Source organism: Lagenorhynchus albirostris, chromosome 13, assembly GCF_949774975.1.
Source record: "Lagenorhynchus albirostris chromosome 13, mLagAlb1.1, whole genome shotgun sequence".
NCBI lineage: Eukaryota > Metazoa > Chordata > Mammalia > Artiodactyla > Delphinidae > Lagenorhynchus > Lagenorhynchus albirostris.
Genome location: NC_083107.1, coordinates 60,441,071 through 60,466,341, shown reverse-complemented (window position 1 = coordinate 60,466,341; position 25,271 = coordinate 60,441,071). Strand labels below are relative to the sequence as shown.

The window sequence follows — 25,271 nt, the reverse complement described above, 5'->3', positions numbered from 1 at the left end:
GTTATCTTCCTCTAAAAGAATAGATACAAACTGACTCACTTTGCCCTATACCTGAAACGAACACAACATTGTTAATCAACTATACTCCAATATAAAATAAAAGGTTTTAAAAAATAAAATAAAAGCATTGAGATTGGTTCAAGATGGCAGAGTAGAAGGATGTGCTCTCACTCCCTCTTGCAAGAACACCAGAATCAATTAACTGCTGAACAATCATCGACCGGAAGACACTGGAACTCACCAAAAAAGATACCCCACATCCAAAGACAAAGGAGAAGCTGCAGTGAGACAGTAGGAGGGGCACAATCACAATAAAATCAAATCCTGTAACTGCTGGGTGGGTGACTCACAAACTGGAGAACATTTATACCACAGAAGTCCACCCACTGGACTGAAGGTTCTGAGCCTCAGGTCAGGCTTCCCAATCTGGGGGTCCGACAATGGGAGGAGGAATTCCTAGAGAATCAGACTTTGAAGGCTAGCGGGATTTAATTGCAGGACTTTGACAGGACTGGGGGAAACAGAGACTCCATTCTTGGAGGGCACACACAAAGTAGTGTGCTCATCGGGACCCAGGGGAAGGAGCAATGACCCCATTGGAGACTGAACCAGACCTACCTGCTAGTGTTGGAGGGTCTCCTTCAGAGGCGGAGGGTGGCTGTGTGTCACCGTGAGGACAAGTACACTGGCAGTAGAAGTTCTGGGAAGTACTCCTTGGTGTGAGCTCTCCCAGAGTCCGCCATTAGCCCCACCAAAGAGCCCCGGTAGGCTCCAGTGTTGGGTTGCCTGAGGCCAAACAATTAACAGGGAGGAAACTCAGCCCCACCCATCAGCAGACAAGTGCATTAAAGTTTTACTGAGCTCTGCCCACCAAAGCAACAGCCAGCTCTACCCACCAGCAGTCCCTCCCATCAGGAAACGTACACAAGCTTCTTAGATAGCCTCATCCACCAGAGGGCAGACAGCAGAAGCAAGAAGAACTACAGTCCTGCAGCCTGTGGAACAAAAAACACATTCACACAAAGATAGACAAGATGAAAAGACAGAGGGCTATGTACCAGATGAAGGAACAACATAAAACCCCAGAAGAACAACTAAATGAAGTGGACATAGGCAACCTTCCAGAAAAGAATTCAGAATAATGATAGTGAAGATGATCCAGGACCTCGGAAAAAGAATAGAGGCACAGATCGAGAAGATGCAAGAAATGTTTAACTAAGATCTAGAAGAATTAAAGAACAAACAAACAGATGAACAACACAATAACTGAAATGAAAACTATACTAGAAGGAACCAATAGCAGAATAACTGAGGCAGAAGAATGGATAAGTGACCTGAAAGACAGGATGGTGGAATTCACTGCTGTGGGACAGAATGAAGAAAAAAGAATGAAAAGAAATGAAGACAGCCTACAAGACCTCTGGAACAACACTAAATGCAACAACATTCACATTATAGGGTCCCAGAAGGAGAAGAGAGACAGAAAGGACCCAAAAAAATATTTGAAGAGATTATAGTCAAAAACTTCCCTAACATGGGAAAGGAAATAGGCACCCACGTCCAGGAAGTGCAGAGAGTCCCATACAGGATAAACCCAAGGAGAAACATGCCGAGATACATGGTAATCAAATTGGCAAAAATTAAAGACAAAGAAAAATTATTGAAAGAAGCAAGGGAAAAATGACAAATAACATACAAGGGAACTCCCATAAGGTTAACAGCTGATTTCTCAGCAGAAATTCTACAAGCCAGAAGGGAGTGGCATGATATACTTAAAGTGATGAAAAGGAAGAACCTACAACCAAGATTACTCTACCTGGCAAGGATCTCATTCAGATTCGATGGAGAAATCAAAAGCTTTACAGACAAGCAAAAGCTAAGAGAATTCAGCACCACCAAACCAGCTCTACAACAAATGCTAAAGGAACTTCTCTAAATGGGAAACACAAGAGAAGAAAAGGACCTACCTAAACAAACCCAAAACAATTAAGAAAATGGTAATAGGAACATACATATTGATAATTACCTTAAACATGAATGTTTAAGGTAATTAAATTATATTAAATTAAATTAATGTTTAAGGTAATTAAATTAAATTAAACGTTAAACGTTAATTAAACATTTAATTAAATTAAACGTTAAATGCTCCAACCAAAAGACACAGGCTTGCTGAATGGATACAAAAACAAGACCCAACTATATGCTGTCTACAAGAGACCCACTTCAGACCTAGGGACACATTCAGACTGAAAGTGAGGGGATGGAGAAAGATATTCCATGCTGCGACAAAGTGAGAGAGAGGCATAGACATATATACACTACCAAACGTAAGGTAGATAGCTAGTGGGAAGCAGCCGCATAGCACAGGGAGATCAGCTCTGTGCTTTGTGACCACCTGGAGGGGTGGGATAGGGAGAGTGGGAGGGAGGGAGATGCAAGAGGGAAGAGATATGGGACATATGTATATGTATAACTGATACACTTTGTTATAAAGCAGAAACCAACACACCATTGTAAAGCAATTATACTCCAATAAAGATGTAAAAAAAAAAACAAAACAAATGGAAATCAAAAGAAAGCTGGAGTAGCAATACTCATATCAGACAAAATAGACTTTAAAATAAAGAAAGTTACAAGAGACAAGGAAGGACACTACATAATGATCAAGGGATTAATCCAAGAAGATATAATAATTATAAATATATATGCACCCAACATAGGAGCACCTCAATACATAAGGCAACTGCTAACAGCTATTAAAGAGGAAATCAACAGTAACACAGTAATAGTGGGGGACCTTAACACCTCACTTACACCAAAGGACAGATCATTCAAACAGAAAAGTAACAAGGAAACACAAGCTTTAAATGACACAATAGACCAGAGAGATTTAATTGATATTTATAGGACATTCCATCCCAAAGCAGCAGATTACACTTTCTTCTCAAGTGCACATGGAACATTCTCCAGGATAGATCACATCTTGGGTAACAAATCAAGCCTTGGTAAGTTTAAGAAAACCGAAATCATATCAAGCATCTTTTCTGACCACAATACTATGAGATTAGAAATAAATTACAGGGAAAAAAATGTAAAAAACACAAACACATGGAGGCTAAACAATACGTTACTAAGTAACCAAGAGATCACTGAAGAAATCAAAGAGGAAATCAAAAAATACCTAGAGACAAATGACAATGAAAACACGACGATCCAAAACCTATGGGATGCAGCAAAAGCAGCTCTAAGAGGGAAGTTTATAGCTATACAAGCCTACCTCAAGAAACAAGAAAAATCTCAAGTAAACAATCTAACCTTACACCTAAAGGAACTAGAGAAAGAAGAACAAACAAAACCCAAAGTTAGCAGAAGGAAAGAAATCATAAAGATCAGAGCAAAAATAAATGAAATAGAAACAAAGAAAACAATAGCAAAGATCAATAAAACTAAAAGCTGGTTCTTTGAGAAGATAAACAAAATTGATAAACCATTAGCCAGACTTATCAAGAAAAAGAGGGAGAGGACTCAAACCAGTAAAAATAGAAATGAAAAAGGAGAAGTTACAACAGACACCGCAGAAATACAAAACATCCTAAGAGACTACTATAAGCAACTCTATGCCAATAAAATGGACAACCTGGAAGAAATGGACAAATTCTTAGGAAGGTATAAACTTCCAAGACTGAACCAGGAAGAAATAGAAAATATGAACAGACCAATCACAAATAATGAAATAGAAACTGTGATTAAAAATCTTCAAACAGGGGCTTTCCTGGTGGCGCAGTGGTTGAGAGTCTGCCTGCCGATGCAGGGGATGTGGGTTCGTGCCCTGGTCCGGGAAGATCCCACATGCCACGGAGCGGCTGGGCCTGTGAGCCATGGCCGCTGAGCCCGCAGGTCCGGAGCCTGTGCTCCGCAATGGGAAAGGCCACAACAGTGAGAGGCCCGCATACCGCAAAAAAAAAAAAAAAAAATCTTCCAACAAACAAAAGTCCAGGTCCAGACGGCTTCACAGGTGAATTCTATCAAACATTTAGAGAAGAGCTAACACCTGTCCTTCTCAAACTCTTCCAAAAAATTGCAGAGGAAGGAACACTCCCAAACTCATTCTATGAGGTCACCATCACCCTGATACCAAAACCAGACAAAGATACTACAAAAAAAGAAAATTACAGACCGATACCACTGATAAATATACATGCAAAAATCCTCAACAAAATACTAGCAAACAATCCAACAACACATTAAAAGGATCATACACCATGATCAAGTGGGATTTATCCCAGGGATGCAAGGATTCTTCAATATGTGCAAAGCAATCAATGTGATAAACCATATTAACAAACTGAAGAATAAAAACCATATGATCATCTCAATAGATGCAGAAAAAGCTTTTGACAAAATTCAACACCCATTTATGATAAAAACTCTCTAGAAAGTGGGCATAGAGGGAACCTATCTCAACATAATAAAGGCCATATACGACAAACCCACAACAAACATCATTCTCAATGGTGAAAATCTGAAAGCATTTCCTCTAAGATCAGGAACAAGACAAGGATGTCCACTCTCACCACTATTATTCAACATAGTTTTGGAAGTCCTAGCCACGGCAATCAGAGAAGAAAAAGAAATAAAAGGAATACAAATTGGAAAAGAAGAAGTAAATCCGTCACTGTTTGCAGATGACATGATACTATACATAGAGAATCCTAAAGATGACACCAGAAAACTACTAGAGCTAATCAATGAATTTGGTAAAGTTGCAGGATACAAAATTAATGCACAGAAATCTCTTGCATTCTTATACACTAATGATGAAAAATTTGAAAAGAAATTAAGGAAGCACTCCCATTTACCACTGCAACAAAAAGAATAAAATACCTAGGAATAAACCTACCTAGGGAGACAAAAGACCTGTATGCAGAAAACGATAAGACACTGTTGAAAGAAATTAAAGAAGATACCAACAGATGGAGATATATACCATGTTCTTGGATTGGAAGAATCAATACTGTGAAAATGACTCTATTACCCAAAGCAATCTACAGATTCAATGCAATCCCTATCACATTACCAATGGCATTTTTTACAGAACTAGAACAAAAAGTCTTAAAATTTGTATGGAGACACAAAAGACCCCAAATAGCCAAAGCAGTCTTGAGGGAAAAAAACTGAGCTGGAGGAATCAGACTCCCTGACTTCAGACTATACTACAAAGCTACAGTAATCAAGACAATATGGTACTGGCACAAAAATAGAAATGTAGATCAATGGAACAGGATACAAAGCCCAGAGATAAACCCACACACCTATGGTCAACTAATCTATGACAAAGGAGGCAGGGATATACAATGGAGAAAAGACAGTCTCTTCAATAAGTGGTGCTGGTTAAACTGGACAGCTACATTTAATAGAATGAAATTAGAATACTCCCTAACACCATACACAAAGATAAACTCAAAATGGATTATTAGAGACCTAAATGTAAGACCAGACACTATAAAACTCTTAGAGGAAAACATAGGAAGAACACTCTTTGACATAAATCACAGCAAGATCTTTTTTGATCCACCTCCTAGAGTAATGGAAATAAGAACAAAAATAAACAAATGGGACCTAATGAAACTTAAAAGCTTTTTCAAAGCAAAGGAAACTACAAGCAAGACAAAAAGACAACCCTCAGAATGGGAAAAAATATTTGCAAATGAATCAACAGACAAAGGATTAATCTCCAAAATATATAAACAGCTCATGCAGCTCAATAGTAAAAAAACAAACAACCCAATCCAAAAATGGACAGAAGACCTAAATAGACATTTCTCCAAAGAGGACATACAGATGGCCAAGAAGCACATGAAAAGCTGCTCAACATCACTAATTATTAGAGAAATGCAAATCAAAACTACAATGAGGTATCACGTCATACCAGTTAGAATCGGCATCATCAGAAAATCTACAGGGGCTTCCCTGGTGGCACAGTGGTTGAGAGTCCGCCTGCCGATGCAGGGGACATGGGTTCATGCCCCGGTCCGGGAGGATCCCACATGGCACAGAGAGGCTGGGCCCGTGAGCCATGGCCGCTGAGCCTGCGCGTCCAGAGCCTGTGCTCCGCAATGGGAGAGGCCACAACAGTGAGAGGTCCACATGCCGCAAAAAAAAAAAAAAAGAAAGAAAGAAAGAAAATCTACAAACAACAAATGCTGGAGAGGGTGTGGAGAAAAGGGAACCCTCTGGCAGTGTTGGTGGAAATGTAAATTGATGCAGCCACTATGGAGAACAGTATGTAGGTTCCTTAAAAGACTAAAAATAGAATTACCATATGACCCAGCAATCCCACTACTGGGCATATACCCAGAGAAAACCATAATTCAAAAAGACACATGCACCCCAGTGTTCACTGCAGTACTATTTACAATAGCCAAGTCATGGAAGCAACCTAAATGCCCATCAACAGATGAATGGATAAAGAAGAAGTGGTACATATATACAAAGGAATATTACTCAGCCATGAAGAGGAATGAAATTGGGTCATTTGTAGAAACGTGGATGGACCTAGAGACTGTCATACAGAGTGAAGTAAGTCAGAAAGAGAGAAACAAATATCATATATTAACACATACATGTGAAACCTAGAAAAATGGTACAGATGAACTGGTTTGCAGGGCAGAAACTGAGACACAGATGTCGAGAACAAACATATGGACACCAAGGGGGGAAAGCAGTGGGGGGTGGGGGTGGGGGTGGGATGAATTGGGAGATTGGGATTGACGTGTATACACTGATGTGTGTAAAATGAATGACTAATAAGAAACTGCTGTATAAAAAAATAAATTAAATAAAATTCAAAACAAACAAAAATAAAAGCATTACTTTTTTTCTAGCAGTTAAATTATGAATGGATCACCTATCTGTTGAAGGCCTGGTTTAGGCTTTGTGTAGGTCATCTATACAGGTTTTTGGGGTTTGGGTTTTTTTTTTAAAGAATAAATTTATTTATTTTATTTAGTTATATTTGGCTGCATTGGGTCTTCCTTGCTGTGAGCGGGCTTTCTCTACTTGCAGTGAGCGGGGGCTACTCTTCGTTGTGGTACACAGGCTTCTCGTTGTGGTTCGTGGGCTTCTCATTGCGGTGGCTTCTCTTGTTGCGAAGTACAGGCCCTAGGTGCGCGGGCTTCAGTAATTGTGGCATGCGGGCTCTAGAGCGCAGGCTCAGTAGTTGTGGTGCACGGGCTTAGTTGCTCCGCGGCATGTTGGATCTTCCCGGACCGGGGCTCGAACCCATGCCCCCTGCATTGGCAGGCGGATTCCCAACCACTGAGCCACCAGGGAAGCCTAACTATACAGGTTTTGCCATTAATCTTAGGGTGGGTTTCTTAATCCTCGGATGTGGCCTTAACTCCTAAGGCTTAGCCCTTCCATGAATTCAATGGACAGCCTGAGGTATTTACCAAGCCCATCTAACTTAGCAGGACATGAACTCCAAATTCCTGTTCCCCTGGCAGTGGGCATCTGCAGAAGTCTCTGGTCAACTTTTTCAGCCTTTCAGATGATGTTTTTCTTTGGGGTGTCTTACCAGTCTCATCATGCATGCACAGTTCCATACCTGCCAGTAATTTGAGGGGAGTTTTCATGTACAATAGATTTCGGGCTCCCCACCCCATGACGCTCTTTTATACTACTTCTCTTTTCAATATCCAGCTGCTCCAGCATTCCCAGACTCCACCTTTGACTTCTCAGCTCTATAAGACAGCCACCTCCAGCCTGAGTTCTGTCCCCCAGGGGCTGCACAGACTGGGGAATACTCTCAGGACAAAAGCCAGATAAATGTGGCTCTCATTGCAGTGCCGTTTTCTTTCAAAGGACATATCTCTCCACTGTCTCCCATCTCTGGGTCATTCGCCAGTGCCTCCAAAGAGTAAATTTAAAAAACAACAACAACAAAAAACCCAGACTTTAAAATTTAGATCAGTTTTAGGTTAACAACAAAATGGAGCAGAAGGTACAGAATGTTCCCATATACTTCCTACCCTCTCCACTCACACAGCCTCTCTCACTATCAACATCCTGCACCAGAGTGGTACAATTACTACAACTGATGACTCTATGTTGACACATTGTCATCACCATAGTTTACATTAGCAGTTCACTCTTGGTGTTGAATAGTCTATGGGTTTTAACAAAGGTACAGTGACATGTATCCACCACCATAGTATCATACAGAGTAGTTTCACGGCCCTAGAATTCTTCTGTGCTCTGCCTATTCATTCCTCTTCCCCTCTAACTCCTAGCAACCAATGATCTTTTTTACTGTCTTCATAGTTGTGCCTTTTCCTGAATGTCATATGGCTGCACTCCTATAGTATGCAGCCTTTGCTGATTAGTTTCTTTCACTTAGTAATACACATTTAAGTTTCCTCCACGTCTTTTCGTGGCTTGATAGCTCACTTATTTTTAGTGCTGGGTAACATTCCATTGTCTGGATGTACCACATTTTATTCATCCATTCACCTACTGTAGGACATCCTGGTTGCTTCCAAGTTTTGGAATTATGAATCAAGCTTCTATAAACATGTGTGTGCATATTTTTGTGTGGATATAAGCTGCCAACTAGCTTGGGTAAATACCAGAGTGTGATTGCTGGATCATATGGTAAGAGTATGTTTAATTTTGTAAGAAAGCTGCCAAACTGTCTTCTAAGGTGGCTGTACCATTTTTCATTCCCACCAGCAATGTATGAGAGTTCCTGTTGTTCTACATCGTCACCAGCATTTGTTGTCAGTGTTTTGGATTTTAGCCATTCTAACAGGTGTGTAGAAGTAGCTCATTGTTGCTTTATTGTGCAATTCCCTTATGACATGTGATGTGGAACATCTTTTCATATGTTTATTTCACATCTGTATATCTTGCTTGGTGAAGTTTCTGTTCAGGTCTTTTGCTCATTTTTTAATTAGGTTGTTCATTTGCTTATTGCTAAGTTTTAAGTGTTCTTTGTATATCTTGCACAACGGTGCTTTATCAAGTATTTCTTCTGCAAATATTTTCTCCCAGTCTGTACCTTGTCTTCTCATTTTCCTGACAGTGTCTTTTGAGAGCAGGAGTTTCTAATTTTAATGAAGTTCAGTGCATCAATTATTTTTTCATGAGTTGTGCCTTGGTGTTGTAATTTAAAAGTCATTGCAATACCCAAAATCATCTAGAATTCTCCTATGTTATCTTCCAGGAGTTTATTAGTTTTGCATTTTACATTTAGAGTGATGGTCCTTTTCAAGTTAGTTTTTGTGAAGGTTGTAAAGTCTGTCTAGATTCATTTTTTTTTGCAGGTGGATGTCCAATTTTTCCAGCACCATTTGTTGAAAAGCCCATTTTTCTCCACTGTATTTCCTTTGCTCCTTTGTCAAATATCAGTTGACTGTCTTTATGTGGGTCTGATTATGGTTTCTCTATTCTATTCCATTGATATATTTGTCTATTATTTTGCCAATACCACACTGTCTTTTTTTTTTAACTTTTTATTTTATATTGGAGTATAGCCAATTAACAATGTTGTGGTAGTTTCAGGCGCACAGCAAAGTGACTCAGCCATACATATACACGTATCCATTCTCCCCCAGACTCCCCTCCCATCCAGGCTGCCACTTAACACTGAGCAGAGTTCCTTGTGCTATACAGTAGGTCCTTGTTGGTTATCCTTTTTAAATATAGTAATAGGTACCACACTGCCTTGATTACTGTAGCTTAATAATCTTGAAGTCAGGTAGTGTCGGTCCTCTGACTTTGTTCTTCTCCTTCCATACTGTGTGGGCTATTCTGGATCTTTTGCCTCCCCAGATAAACTTTAGTATCAGTTTGTTAATATCTACAAAATAATTTGCTGGGATTTTGACTGGGACAGAGTAATTTTTGAGAGTTTATCATTGTAAGCAGTAGGAATGCTAGTCCAAAACAAGTATCAAAGTCTTGCCCAGCACTGACTGATTTTGCTAGAAAAGTCTAAATGTCCAGACCCTGTTTTCAGTATTCTTAAAATCCAGTTGGAAAGAAATGGTTAACACAGGAAACAACTAGAGAACAGAAAGGGCAATGTATGACTTAATATTACTGGGGTAATAAAACCAGTCAATGCATTAGGAGTTCAGAGAAGAAAAGGATTCAATCAAATATATTTTCATATATGAACATCCAGGTTCTGTGCATCACACAAACTTTCCTTGAAAACTCTGTTTGGCATAGCGTGTGCGCAAGGCCACGTTTTTGAGTGTGACTGCTATTTCTCAGGTACCAGAGGTCTAGGATTCTGAGATGGCCTAATGGTACCTTGTCAGGCAATAAGGATCTTGATAATGTATATGAAGCCTTGCCCTTGGCCAGGACACTGGAAACAAAGTTCTTAATAGAAATTCATTATTCTTCTTTCTGCTTATGAGCGTTCAGCTTCCACAGATCCACCCTGGATTGCCCTGGGGAGCGAGGTTGACAGATATCTGTAGTGCTTTACTAATCAGAATTTGAATTCTAACGAGTCCAACTAGCTAATTCAAGTAATATTCCAACAAGAGAAAGAGAAAGGCAGAGAGGGAAAGAGAAAAAAATGTTTGGGTAGCTTAGCCATCTTGACTTTCACTAACCTTTGACGTTTGAGAACACGGCTTCACTTAGATCTCTTATGTGCTGCAGCACATAAAGGCTATGATCTGCCTTTGAACATTACATACCTTGTGAACCTGTCTGCCAAGTCAATTAACTTTTACAATTCCATCTCCGATTGAGAACTGCAAAAGGACATTCTCATACTGTTGCTATGAATTAAAGAGAGCAAGAACTCCTCAAAACTGAAATCTTTTTAAAATCCTCAGAACGATCAAACACAAACCATGGGATAAACTGCAATAATCAGAACAACATATAGACTGCTGATCAATTCAGTGAGAGCCAACCACGCACTTCCTAAAAAGAAGGAATTCTATCTGGCTTCTTGGATTTAGTGTGTGGCAAGAGAGCCCTCTGATACCTCCACGTATTGATCATGACTTCAGTTACTACAAGAATTTCACAAACAAAATTCATTGCGTACAGGTGAAAGGCACTTTGCACAATGAAATTCAAAAGCAGATTCTTTCTACAAACCAGCTATCTACTGAGATCCTTGAGCTACTGGGGTCAGAATGAAACAGAGTGGTCAGCAACTGCCTAGTGAATTTTTGATAAATAAATTAAGCTATTCTCAGGAAATAAGATTTCTATTCTTTTTAATAGCATCTTTGCTTCTTTTTTTCCTAGAACAGTCTGATATTTAGTAACGCTGTTATTACCCATGTGCTCAGACAAAAATATCCACATTGTTTATGAGTTTATAAGCTACTAATAGGAATATTTAAAATATTATGCTTCTTTCTATCTCCAAGCATTTATTTATTTAACAAACATTCATCAATTTCTGCCTGTCTTCCAGGCTCTGTATCAGGCCCTGAGGATAGAGTGGGAAGCAAAACTTAGCTCCTGGATTTAAGTTCACAGATATTCACAAATAATTATAGCAAGTGATACATACCCTAACAGAGTTGCCTTCAAGGTCCTATGGAAACTCAAGGAGGAGATGACATATAAATAGAGAAGGATGAGCAGGCGTGTGCTTGGCAGAGTGTACAAGGAAGGACATTCCTGGCAGAGAAGCTGTACCTGCAAAGACAGGAAGGGGTCACTCCACACAGAACAAACAGAGTAGGTGGTCTCCTCTGGCTGTGCCCACGGTACAGAAGGAGAGGGCTGGGAAAGAAGCTGGGTAGTCAGTGGAAGCACCCTAGAACTGGTACACCATGCTCGGGAGTTTAGACCTCCTCCTGCAAGGAGCAGGGAGCCACCAAAAGACGTTAAGCAGGACATAATCAGATTTGTGCTTACATATTCCTCTGGAAACAGCACAGAGAATGGACTGGAGGGGATAAGACTGGAAGCACAGGAACAAGTTAGGAATTTATACAACTGTCCATTCAAGAAAGGATGAGCACGATGTAATATTATTTAACCACTGAAAAGAACTAAAGTACTGTACATGCTACAACAGGGATGAACCTCAAAACACTATGCTAAGTGACAGGAGCCAATCACAAAAGGCCACATATTGTATAATTCCATTCATAAGAAGTATCCAGAATTGGCAAAACTATAGAGATATAAAGTAGCTTCATGGTTGCCAAAGGCCAAGAGGAGGAGGGACTGGGAGAATGGTTAAAGGGTACTCTTTGTGGGGTGATGAAAATGTTCTAGAATTGATTGTGGTCATAGATGCACAACTCTGTGACTATACTAAAAGCCACTAAATCATACACTTTAAAAGGGTGAGTTTTATGATATATGAATGACATCTCAATAAAAATATCTTTTGTAGAAAAACAATGAAGTGGGAATGAGAGTAGTGACAATTCTCTGATTCTTACTGGCTGAGCTGGGTGGATAGGGCCACCACAAATCAGGACAGGGAATTCAGAGGATGACAAGCTCCTTTGTGGACATTTTGGTTTGTAATGCCTATGAAATGTCAAGATGGTAACGAATAATGGCCAGGGGAACTTAGAAGAGTCCAGGCGGAAAGATTTGAAATTATCAGCACATACTTTGTATTAGTGTCTATGGAGGGCACGTGGTGTGAAAAGAGGCCAGGGCTAGACCACTAAGTAATGTTGTGTTTGAGGGACAGAAGAGGTGCTTTCAAAGGAGAGTGAGAAGAAGCTACCAGAGTGCAAAGAGGTAAATAAACAGCCTAACACCTGCTGAGCCCAGTCATGTCACTAACTCAGTGTTTCAAAACACTTGGGAGCATTTCCAAACATGATTTTGTTTAATCAGGGAATCTGGTGGTCAAGTGCACCTATTCTGGAATCTGTAAGACCGCCATTGCCCTGTGACTCAGCCCACTAGCTGGACACCGACCACCGGCTTCGGCACTGTCCTGAAACCTAGGCTACCTGCCTTTGCTCACCTGTCGCAGGATTGGGAACATGCCGTTTTCATTTTCCCTGTTCTGCTAGTGAAGTGATTATGTTCAGCTTTCATCATAATTAGCGCTCATTTAGTTCAAGTGCTTTGTAATCAATCTTTCATGCTAATTAATCTTGTTATACTTTAATACATCACAAAACATGCAAAAGCAAAACACTCTTCTTACTTGCAAATTAAATTAAGCTTCTTCACAATAAAAGCAGAGTGGAAGGAAACGTAACTAGACAAATCGGACCACAGAAAACCTCCATTTGCTGAAAAACTGCTCTGGTCTGCATTAAATTTTGCATTCAGAAAATTGGAAAAACAAGCTCAGCCAAACCATACCTTGTCCCATTTTTCTCAGTTAGCAGGACATCCCTTCTCAACTAGCTTATGATTTAAAAAAATAAAGAGATTTTCAAAACTCATTTTTATCCTTTATTCGAATTTTAAATGTGGAATTATGAGCAAATGCTGCCATGGTAGGTGTTGCAGATTATGTTCTTTATTATTACCTTCCAAGCAATAAACAGGCCTCACTTCTGTAAATCCTGCTTTATGATTTTATACAATCTCTTTCACGTATTTTTTCTGTTTTGATCCTCACAGCAACCTGGGGTGGAGACAGCACGGTCAGAAGAGAGGCTGTTTGTGTTTAAACTCTGTTTCCCTAGCTATGTGGCCCTAGGCATGTCACTCTCTGTCTTGTTTTCTCATTTCTAAAATGATTGCTACTCATTGGGGTTGCTTGAAGATTAAACGAATTCATATATGCAAAATGCTTAGAACTGTGCCTGGTATAGAGTAAATGCTCAATAAATATTACCATTGACATTTGAGCAACGTGGGGAAGGGGGATGGGTTAGGGACAATGACTACCCTCCCACCCCTGTAGTCAAAAATCTGCAAATGGGCTTCCCTGGTGGCGCAGTGGTTGAGAGTACGTCTGCAAATGCAGGGGACATGGGTTCGTGCCCCGGTCTGGGAAGATCCCACATGCCGCGGAGCGGCTGGGTCCGTGAGCCATGGCCGCTGAGCCTGCACGTCCGGAGCCTGTGCTCCGCAATGGGAGAGGCCACAACAGTGAGAGGCCTGCGTACCGCAAAAAAAAAAAAAAAAAAAAAAAAAAAATCTGCAAATAACTTTTGACTTCAAAAAACTCTTAACTGCTAATAGTCTTTTGCTCACCAGAAGCCTTGTGAAAACATAAAACAGTCGATTAACACATATTTTGTATGTTATATCTACATATATTTTATGCATTCATGACATACCTTTTTCTTAGTTTTTCGATATTTCTAGGCTATAAGGTTTGTCTGCAAGTTTTTTCAAATTGCCACAAATCCCCAAGAAGTTTTTCTATATATTTATTGAAAAAAATCCGCATATAAGTGGACTCACGCAATTCACACCTGTGTTGTTCAAGAGTCTGCTGTATTAATATTGTAGTCACCATTCTTATCAATGTTTCCTGAGACCAGAGGCATAGAAAGACAAAGCTATTCAAATAGCACATAGCAGGACTCCTGTCCCTACCTATCAGGATTTCAGATGCTTTTCCCTTGGCCACTGGGCCAGTAACAACTGGGGCTTTGGGGCATAACACAGTACCTTAGTGAATACCCCCAGAGGACTCTGGGTGGTGCTGAACCAAGGGGACCTCCAGGATCAGAGTTCTGGAAAGGCCCCAACTGCAAGCCCACCCCGTGAGGGCCAGGCTCTTGGCTGGCTAACCTCCAGCTCAGGGATGCAGCATAAACCTTGCTAATTATTTGTCCATCCAGATGAGAGTCACCTAACACACATTTCCAAATGGTAATCTGCCATCTTTTTCTACATTAAGACCCAAACATTATGACAAGCATGTTGGTCTGTGTGACCAGGGTTTGTGCAGGCATTCTTGGTGTCCCTTCCATAAGGGACTCAGGCCCTTTGTTTGTATCTCTTAAATGGCACTCTGAGCCCTTCTTTTATGCACGTGGCAGGAATCTGGTTTATCCCCAGGTGCATCACCTTGCCTTGCTCCCCATCAAGGCCTAGCTTCCATTTGCTTCCATTCATATGGATTTAGGAGCCAGCACAGTAGGATGCCATAGGAAAGCTCTAAAGCTCTAAAGCTCTATTCTGTACTTCTCCACAGCAGTTATAAATATTAAGAAAAGGATCTGATTCCTGAATCCTCTGATCTTAACCAGAACAAGCCATATGATAATTATCATTAATAATAACAATTTGTATAGCAATTTTCCGATTACAGGGTTTTTTCTTTTTTAATCAACTTTACCTCATTTGATACTCAAAATGGTCAGGGAAATTATATTCCTCATTTTACAAATAAAGAATCTGAATGTTCAAGTGCCTAGTTTGAGGCTAAAGAGCCAAAAGACATGAATAAGGTTTCCTGATACAAATCTGATGTTATTTCTACAAAAACTTGTTACCTCTTTCAAAGCATGAAAGATATTCTGGGTATGAATTTTCCATTTGTTATGTCATCTTTTTTCCTTTTTAAAGATTTATTTTTTAAAATGAAATAATTTCAGATTTACAAAAATGTTTTAAAAATAGTACAATGAATTATGCATACAGTCAGTCTTCTCTATCCACGGGTTCCGCATCCGCAGATTCAACCAACTGCAGATGGAAAATATTTGGGGAAAAAATTGCAGAAAGTTCCAAAAAGCAAAACTTGAAATTGCTGAGCACCAGCAAGTACTTACATATTAGGTATTAAAAGTAATCTAGAGATGCTTTAGTATACAGAGGATGTGCACAGGTTATATGCAAATACTACACCATTGTATATAAGGGACTTGGGCATTCACAGATTTGGGCATCTGCAGGGATTCCTAGAATCAATCCCCCATGGATACAGAAGGATGACAGTACTCTTCAGCCAGCTTCCCCAAATACTTACATTTCACATAACTACAATACAATCATCAAAATCAGAAAATTAGCATTGATACAACATCATTATCTAATATTTAGACTTCATTTAAATTTCACCAATTTTCCCATTAACATATCTGATCTAAGAGCAAATCTAAAATCACATGTTGCATCAATTGTTGTATCTCCTTAGTCTTCTTTAATCAATAACAGTTCTTCAGTCTTTGTCTTTGATGACCTTGGCACTTGGGAAAAGTACGGGGTGGGCCAAAAAGTGCCTTCAGTTTTTAAGTAAAAATAAAAGACACATTTTTCATTTTCATCAAGAACTTTTTCTTTTTTTTTTTGGTACGCAGGCCTCTCACTGTTGTGGCCTCTCCCGTCGCGGAGCACAGGCTCCGGATGCACAGGCTCAGCGGCCATGGCTCACGGGCCTAGCCGCTCCGCGGCATGTGGTATCCTCCCAGACCGGGGCACGAACCCGTGTCCCCTGCATCGGCAGGCGGACTCTCAACCACTGTGCCACCAGGGAAGCCCCCAAGAACTTTATTGAACAACGTATTCACCGTTTTGTTCCACTACCTTCTGCCATTTTTCAGGCAACTTCGTAATTCCATCTTCCCAAAGCTTTTTATCTTTTTGAGCAAAGAATTGTTCCAGGTGCCTTTTACAGTCTTCCAGGGAATTGAAATTTTTTCCATTAAGAGAATTTTGTAAAGACCGAAATAAATGGAAATCCGAAGGTGCAATGAATATGGCAGATGAATCAGAACTTCCAAGCTGTAACAGTTTTTGCCTGGTCATCAAAGAAACATGTGGTCTTGCGTTATCCTGATGGAAGATTATGTGTTTTCTGTTGACTAATTCTGGATGCTTTCCGTCAAGTGCCGCTTTCAGTTGGTCTAGCTGGGAGCAGTACTTGTTGGAATTAATCACTTGGTTTTCCAGAGGAACTCATGATAGAAGACTCCCTTCCAATCCCACCATATACACAACATCACCTTCTTTGGATGAAGACCAGCCTTTGGCGTGGTTGGTGGTGGTTCACTTTGCTTGCCCCATGATCTCTTCCTTTCCACAGTGTTGTACAGTATCCACTTTTCATCGCCCTTCACAATTTGTTTTAAAAATGGAATGTTTTCATTACATTTTTCAGTAGAGAATAGCGTGCAGAAATATGGTCAAGAAGTTTTTTTCATTTAACTTATGTGGAACCCAAACACAAAGTGATTCACATAACCAAGCTGGTGCAAATGATTTGCATGGCTTGATGTGGATATTTTGAGTATGTTGGCTATCTCCCACATGGTATAACATTGATTGTTCTCAATTATTGTTTCGATTTGATCGCTATCAACTTCAACTGGTCTACTCGACCGTGGAGCATCATCTAGCGGAAAATCTCCAGCACAAAACTTCACAAACCACTTTTGACACGTTCGATCATTCACAGCACCTTCTCCATACACTGCACAAATCTTTTTATGTATTTCAGTTGCATTTTTACCTTTCTTGAAATAATAAAGCATAATATGCTGAAAATGTTGCTTTTTTTCTTACATCTTCAATATTAAAATGGCTACACAAAAATTCACCAATTTTGATGAGTCTTGTTTTAAATGTACACTGATACGATAGCTGTCACATAACAGTCTAACAAAACTGTTTCGAATGAAGTTAAAGACAACTAAGTGCTACTAGAGCCATCTTACAGGAAAAAACCAAACGAACTTTTGGCCAACCCAACACTAGCCAATTCATTTGTAGACTGTTCCTCTATTGGGGTTTGTGTGATGAGTCCTCATAATTAAAGTCAGCTATGCATTTTTGGAAAGAATGCCACAGAAGTGATGTTGTGTTCTTCCCAGTACATCGTATTAGGAGGCACAAGATGTCAATTAGTCTAATTACTGATAATGTAAACTGTGATCACAAGGTTAAGTGGTATCTTCCAGGTTTCTCCACTGTAAAGATATTTCCCCTATTTGATTAGTAAATATCTTCTGGGGAGATACTTTGAGACTACATAAGTATTCTGTTTCTCATCTTCTTTTCACTCACTACTTATTTGCTGAACAGTAATTTTCTATTTCCATCATTCTTTCTTCATTCATTAGTTGGAATTCTTTTCTAAAGAAAAACGGTTCCTCTCCCCTATTTATTTATTTATGTACAAACCCAAATATGATTCCTTTATTATACGTGTTTTAATTTATTAATATCATTACATGATTTGCTGTTCAAATTGCCCAGATTTGGCCAGTGAGAGCTTCTTCAAGTTGGCTTCTGTATTCTTTTGACATGTTACTATCGTTTTTCTCACTAGCTCCAAAATGGGCCAGGTACATCTTGTATTTTCCCATCCCCAGCCCTAAAATCAGGTGTTTTCTGAGTGTATCTGATTTTGTTTATTGAAGAATGATATTTAGAAACAAAGCTTTTGTTCTATATGCGCTCATTTGTCATGGGGCTTCATTGCCTCTAGGCATTCTCAGCAAGCAAAGCTAAGACATACACACACACAAACACACACACCTATATAAATTTCTTTGTTGGTAAATAGAGATAGTGTTACTCTTTATTTACTAATTCTTTTACTTTTAATAGATTTCTCTTGTTGCATTGCATTGGCTAACATCTCTAGTACAATACTGAAGAGTAGTAGAGATAGTAGGTATCCTTGCTGAGTTTCTGATCTTAGTGGAAATGCCTCTAGAGTTTCCCCTTTAAGTAAGATGATGGATTTTAGGACGAAGGTATATATGTCATGTTAAAGTATCCATCAGTTCTTATTTTCTTGAACATTTTTATCAGCAAGAAGAACTCCAAATCCAGGCAGAAGGTATGGGAAGAAAGACACAATGGCAAACATGGACACTGATAAAATATGCCAGTGTATTAACTATAAAACTCTTCACACCTCTCTTCATCCACCCTTGCCATAGCCTTTCTATTGTCAGAGTCTCATTCCCTGCCCCTGGACTTTGGGGTTAGTCATTGTTTTGGCCAACGAAATGGCTAAAAAGAAATGACAGTGTGCCAGTTCTAAGACTAAATCTTAAGAGCCCTCACCCATTTTCCATTGCCCACTTATGACTTTGCCATTGCCATGAGAAGAAGCTCTTCCCCTGTACAGCTGTTGCCCTGCAGCATGGGCACTCAAATAAATACATATAGAACAGAGGTTCCCTAGCCAAACACAGACCTATAATGAGAAGCAGATCTGTACAGCACAGCACAACACAGCTTAGATCAGCAGAGCCCCAGCTGACAAGTGTTCAGTGAACCAATCCTTTATTTTAGATTCCATTTGCTTACTTGGCATAAAAGGGAGAAATAACGCCTATAATCTCTTGCCAACCATTTTGAGCCCTTGTTTTGAATAAGGTACTTTTGTATTTTGCTAATCTGCCAGAGCAGCAGCATTTTTTAATGCTAGGATCTACGTTATAGCCTCCAGTTCCCAATACTATTCTTTAGGTCTTTGAATCTCTTTTATGCTATTGCAATCACAGTGATTTATCTGCATTTATTTTTTGTCAGTTTGGCCTAGAATATTGTGGGTGTTGTCCAATATTTGATACAGTGGTTCCAGCTCATTTCTTTCAGGGAGGCATTTGGGAGTAGTAATCTTCCTAACATCGTTTTTTTAAAATAGCCTGAGGAAGAATATGAATTCTATTGGTCCACTATCTCCTGTGCACCATTAAGTTTACCTTTTGAATCATAATCAATAGCTCCTATCTAATCTCTAATCAATTTTCCCTCTGATTTATTCTTAAGAACTCTTCTTTCTAGTTTTGGAGGCTTTTACATTCTTTGGCAAAATCTCTTTTGACTTCCTATAGTCTACCATTTGTAGGTTATTCATGCTCCCAGTTTGGCTCCTTCAATTTTTTGAAAAACATGTTTTCCTTGTAATAACCTCTTTGCTTCTAGCAGATAGGGATAACATAAACTTAACAAGAGTTAATTATGTTAGCAAATTTTCCATTCACACCGACACTATGCAAAACATGTGTACTAAGCAGTGATATTCAATGGTGTCCAGGAAACTGAAATAACATCTGGTTGCAATAAGCTTCCACCAAAGTGCAGGGAGATAAAGTCCCCAAACTGCTGTAAAGGAGTTCAAGGCAAATCATACTTCTATGAAAAATTGATGTAGCATCAAACATGATATAGCCTTAGACATTTCAGTGAGCTTGTGTTATGAAAAGTGTAACTCTTGTGTTTTATACCTGCATGCAGTGAAAGTATCAGAAGTGTCTGAAAAGGCTATCTCATTACTTAGACTCTTAAATTGCCATCCTGCATTTTTAAAAGTCACATAAAATAATGGATTTGTGATATGAAGAATGCATTGATATCTCTGAGTTTTATCTCTGGAGTGAAAAAAAAAATAAGGCAGTATTTTAAAGAGTCACCAAGTTCAGTGTTTATGACAATAATAAAAACTTTCAATAGAGAATGTTCTAAAAGAGATTTGAGTTTTTATACAGGATACAGTACAAGACGGAGACACTAAGTTTATGTAGTGACAAATAGTCATTTAGGAAAGAACTGATGCTTTAAAGCAACCATAGGTGATTTACAAGCAAACAGAATCTCAAGTAGTAATGCAGGAAAAACTGAACACCACAATTTCTGTTCTCAACTGGAAATAATCTAGAAGTTCAGTTAATGCCAAGCAGCAAGCTCAAGGATACTTACCAGGAAGCTGTGATCTTGTTTTAGTTAAAGAATCTCAAAGATTTCACTGAAGCTACCAACTTGACTATTTTGTAAGTATTGTTTTGCTGCCAGGCTTGGGAGTGGAGTGTTGAGTCAGTTCTCAGCATCATCATCGCTGGTCCACACAAGGCTCCAGGACTTTTGCTTTTATGTTTTTTATTCCATTTTATCCCAATTCTCCACTCCCATTCCCTTTCCCCACAGGCAAGCATTCTAATGTATTTGTAATCATTCATTTAGTTAATACTTATTGTATGTATGCCTATTGTGTGTCCGTTCAAAGGGACAGGAATACATCAGTGACCAAACCAGAATTAAAAAATTAACTGCCTTCTGGGAACCTACCTCCCAGTGAGGGATGCACAATGAAAAATTAAGTAGTAAATATTATTAAAGGATAAAAAATACTATGGGGAAAATAAAACAAAGAAGAGCAAGTAGAAATGCTGGGAGGTAGGGCTATTTTAAACAGGTTGGCCAAGCAATGCCTTACTCAGGAGGTGACATTTGAATAAAGATGTGAAGAAGGTGAGCATGTAAGCCATGCAGATATGCAAGAGAAGCCCTTGGGAACAGCCAGTACAAGTCTCTGGAGTACCAAGGATCTGGTGAGTATATATTCACTTTTATATATATACTCACATGCTCTTGCAAAATGTATATTATTGTTTTAGGTGTTTAGGTGTATGTTAATTTTCATAATTCCATTTGTAATAGTCTGGGTTCTCCAGAGAAACAGAACCAATAGGAGGTATACACAGAGAGAGAAATAAAGATATATATATAGATATATAGATATAGACGTAGATATAGATATACTGTAAGAGATTGGCTAAGGTGATTTTTGAAGGCTGAGAGGTCCAAGATCCACAGTCAGCAAACTCAAGACCCTGGAGAACTGATGACATAGTTCAGTCCAAGTCCAAGTCCAAAGGTAGGAGAAGACCAATGTCCCAACTTGAAGACAGAGGCTGAGAGAAAGAATTCTTTCTTACTCAGCCTTCTGTCCTATTCAGGCCTTCAGTGACTTGAATGAGGCCCACCCACATTGGGGAGGGCACTCCACTTTACTCAGTCTTCCGATTCAAATGCTAATCTCATCCAGAAGCACCCTCACAGACACACCCAGAAATAATGTTTAACCTAATATCTGGGCACCCAGTCAAGTTGACACATAAAATTAACCATCCCAGTATTGTATTGGTTTTCTCATCCTGTTTCTTACTTTTACTCAGAATAACGTTTTTAAGATCAATAGTTGTGGTAGGCAGAATGCTAAGATGGCCCCCACAATCTTTGCCCCTGGTACATGATAACGTTATGTTACATGGCAAAGCAATATTGTGGATATAATTATAGTTACTAATCAGTTGACATTAAGATAAGAAGATGATCCCAGCAGGCCTAACCTCATCACGTGAGCCCTTTAAAAGCAGCTGTCTCTGGCTTCTTGCAAAAGAGGAAGTCAGAGAAAACCCAAGCATGAAAACGATTCAACGCACCGTGACTGGTTTAAGGATGAAAGCAGCCATGTGATGAGGAGTGGGGTGACCTCTAGGGGTTAAGAGCAGCCCCTGGCTGACAGCCAGCAAGAAAACAGCAACCTCAGTCCTACAACTGCAAGAAACTGAGTTCTGCCAACAACCTGATTTGGTGGATTCTCTCCCAGAGCTTCTAGATAAGAACCCAGTCCCACTGACACTTTGTTTTTTTTCTTTTTTTGCGGTACGCGGGCCTCTCACTGTTGCAGCCTCTCCCCGTTGCGGAGAACAGGCTCAGCAGCCATGGCTCACAGGCCCAGCCGCTCTGCAGCATGTGGGATCTTCCCGAACCGGGGCACGAACACGTATCGCCTGCATCGGCAGGCGGACTCTCAACCACTGCGCCACCAGGGAAGCCCCCACTGACACTTTGATTTCAGCCTTGTGAGACCCTGAGCAGAGAACTCAGTCACACAATGCCTGAATTTTTAACCTACAGAACTACAAGATAATAAATGGGTGCTGTTTTAAGAAACTAAATTTGTGGTAATTTATTACACAGCAATAGAAAATGAATACAGTAATGTTGCTGTACATTTTATTTATTTAAAAAACACATGCAGTAGTGTTTTTTGCTTCACATGAGGCAAGATTCCAAGAACTTTACAAGTATTAATTCCTTTAATTGTCATAACTCAGAGATACCGGTTTTATTATTTTTTCCCATTTTACAGAAGAAGAAACTAAGAAACAGAGAAGTTAGGTTACTTGCCAAATGGCAGTTGCAAAACCAACAGTCAAACCTAGGTGATCTGGTGTGGGATCATTGTTCAAACCCCGCATCTGGTTCTTTGCTTCTAGCTGCTGCATAATATTTCATACTGTGCATCTCCCACACTTAACTCTTAATTTTCTAGGGATGGATTTCTCATGGCCCTGCACAAGAAGCTCACCAAAGACAATCCCACAAGGAGTTTCATAGGTCCTAGGGTACACATGTAATGTGACTAAGTACTTCTGCATGGTTCTCTAGAATAGCCCATTTGTCCACACCACCAGCAGCCCATCAGGGCCGCCATATGTCTGCCATGGGCATTTTCCAGCTTTGCAATTCCAGCCAATCTGATGAAAAGTGATATTTCAAATGGGTGGAAGATCTAAATAGACATCTCTCCAAAGAAGACATACAGATGGCCAAAAAGCACATGAAGAGATGCTCAACATCACTAATTATCAGAGAAATGCAAATCAAAACTACAATGAGGTATCACCTCACACCGGTCATAATGGCCATCATCAAAATATCTACAAACAATAAATGCTGGAGAGTGTGTGGAGAAAAGGGAACCCTCCTACACTGTTGCTGGAAATGTAAATTGGTACAGCCGCTATAGAGAAGAGTATGGAGATTCCTTAAAAAACTAAAAATAGAACTACCATATAATCCAACAATCCCACTCCTGGGCATATATCCAAAGAAAACCATAATTTGAAAAGATGCATGCACCCCAATGTTCATTGCAGCACTATTTACAATAGCCAAGACATGGAAGCAACCTAAATGTCCATTGACAGAGGAATGGATAAAGAAGATGTGGTAGATATATACTGTGGAATATTACTCAGCCATAAAAAAGAATGAAATAATGCCATTTGCAGCAACATGGATGGACCTAGAGATTGTCATACTGAGTGAAGGTAAGTCAGACAGAGAAAGACAAATATTATATGATATCGCTTATATATGGAAACTAAGAAAATAGTACAGGGACTTCCCTGGTGACGCAGTGGCTAGGACTCCATGCTCCCAGTGCAGGGGGCCTGGGTTCGATCCCTGGCCAGGGAACTAGATCCCATATGCATAATGCAACTAAGAGTTCGCATGCCACAACTAAGGAACACACACGCAGCAACTAAGACCCGGCACAACCAAGTAAATAAATAAATATTTTAAAAATAATAAGGGCTTCCCTGGTGGCGCAGTGGTTGAGAGTCCGCCTGCCAATGTAGGGGATACAGGTTCGTGCCCCGGTCCAGGAAGATCCCACATGCCGCAGAGCGGCTAGGCCCATGAGCCATGGACACTGAGCCTGGGCATCTGGAGCCTGTTGCTCCGCAACGGGAGAAGCCACAACAGTGAGAGACCCGCGTACCGCAAAAAAATAAATAAAAAAAATAATAATAAAATTTTTTAAATTAAAAAATGGTACAGATGAACTTATTCACAAAACAGAAATAGAGTCATAGATGTAAAAAACAAACTTATGGTCACCAGAGGGGAAAGGGAGGGGAGGGATAAATTGGGAGACTGGGATTGACATATACACACTACTATGTACAGATAACTAATAAGGACCTACTGTATAGCACAGGGAACCCTACTCATTACTCTATAATGGCCTATATGGGAAAAGAATCTAAGAAAGAGTGGATATATGTATATATATAACTGATTCACTTTGCTGTACATCTGAAACACATTGTAAATCAACTATACTCCAATAAAAATTATTTTTTAAATATAAATAATTAAAAATTGAAATTAAAAAAGCGAGAGAACTGAATTTCAAGGAAATTAAAAGAATTTCCTGAGCTCTTAGAGATATTTTTAAATTAATTAATTAAAATTATTTAATCAATGTAAAAAAGTGATATTTCATTGCTTTTTTTTTTTTGCTGTACGCAGGCCTCTCACTGTTGTGGCCTCTCCTGTTGCAGAGCACAGGCTTCAGACGCACAGGCTCAGCGGCCATGGCTCACGGGCCTAGCCGCTCCGCGGCATGTGGGATCCTCCCAGACCGGGGCACAAACCCATGTCCCCTAGCATTGGCAGGTGGACTCTCAACCACTGCGCCACCAGGGAAGCCCTTCATTGCTTATTTTAAAGGAGAATTTCTCTGTCTCTGTCTCTCTCTCTCTCTCAATATTATTTTTTATTGTGGTAAATATGTATGACAAAAATTTTGCCATTTTTCAGTTGATTAATTCATTAGCATTAATTACATCCATAGTGGTGTGCAACCATAATTATGTATTTCAAAAACTTTTCATCACCGCAAACATTATTGCTTTTCGATTTGCATTTCGCTTTGAGCATCTCTTCATATGCTTTCAGTACATTTATATTTGATTCTGCCTTATTCACCATAAGAAAACAAATTAAACTAACAAAGGAAAAGAAGC

At 39.6% G+C, this 25,271-nt stretch overlaps 1 protein-coding gene across 6 annotated transcripts in view; it reads right to left on the bottom strand.

The window, feature by feature from the left end:
- Positions 1-25,271, bottom strand: part of FEZ2 (fasciculation and elongation protein zeta 2) — a 216,632-nt gene that overhangs the window by 99,321 nt on the left and 92,040 nt on the right. For 4 of the 6 annotated variants that reach the window (XM_060169102.1, XM_060169099.1, XM_060169101.1 and 1 more), the window contains exon 1: positions 619-803. The exons of 1 other annotated variant lie outside the window; for it this stretch is intronic. The gene's annotated coding sequence lies outside the window, so the exon portion shown is untranslated. Of the gene's footprint in view, positions 1-618; positions 804-25,271 lie in introns of those variants that run through there. One more of the 6 variants, XM_060169114.1, reaches the window with a different exon arrangement.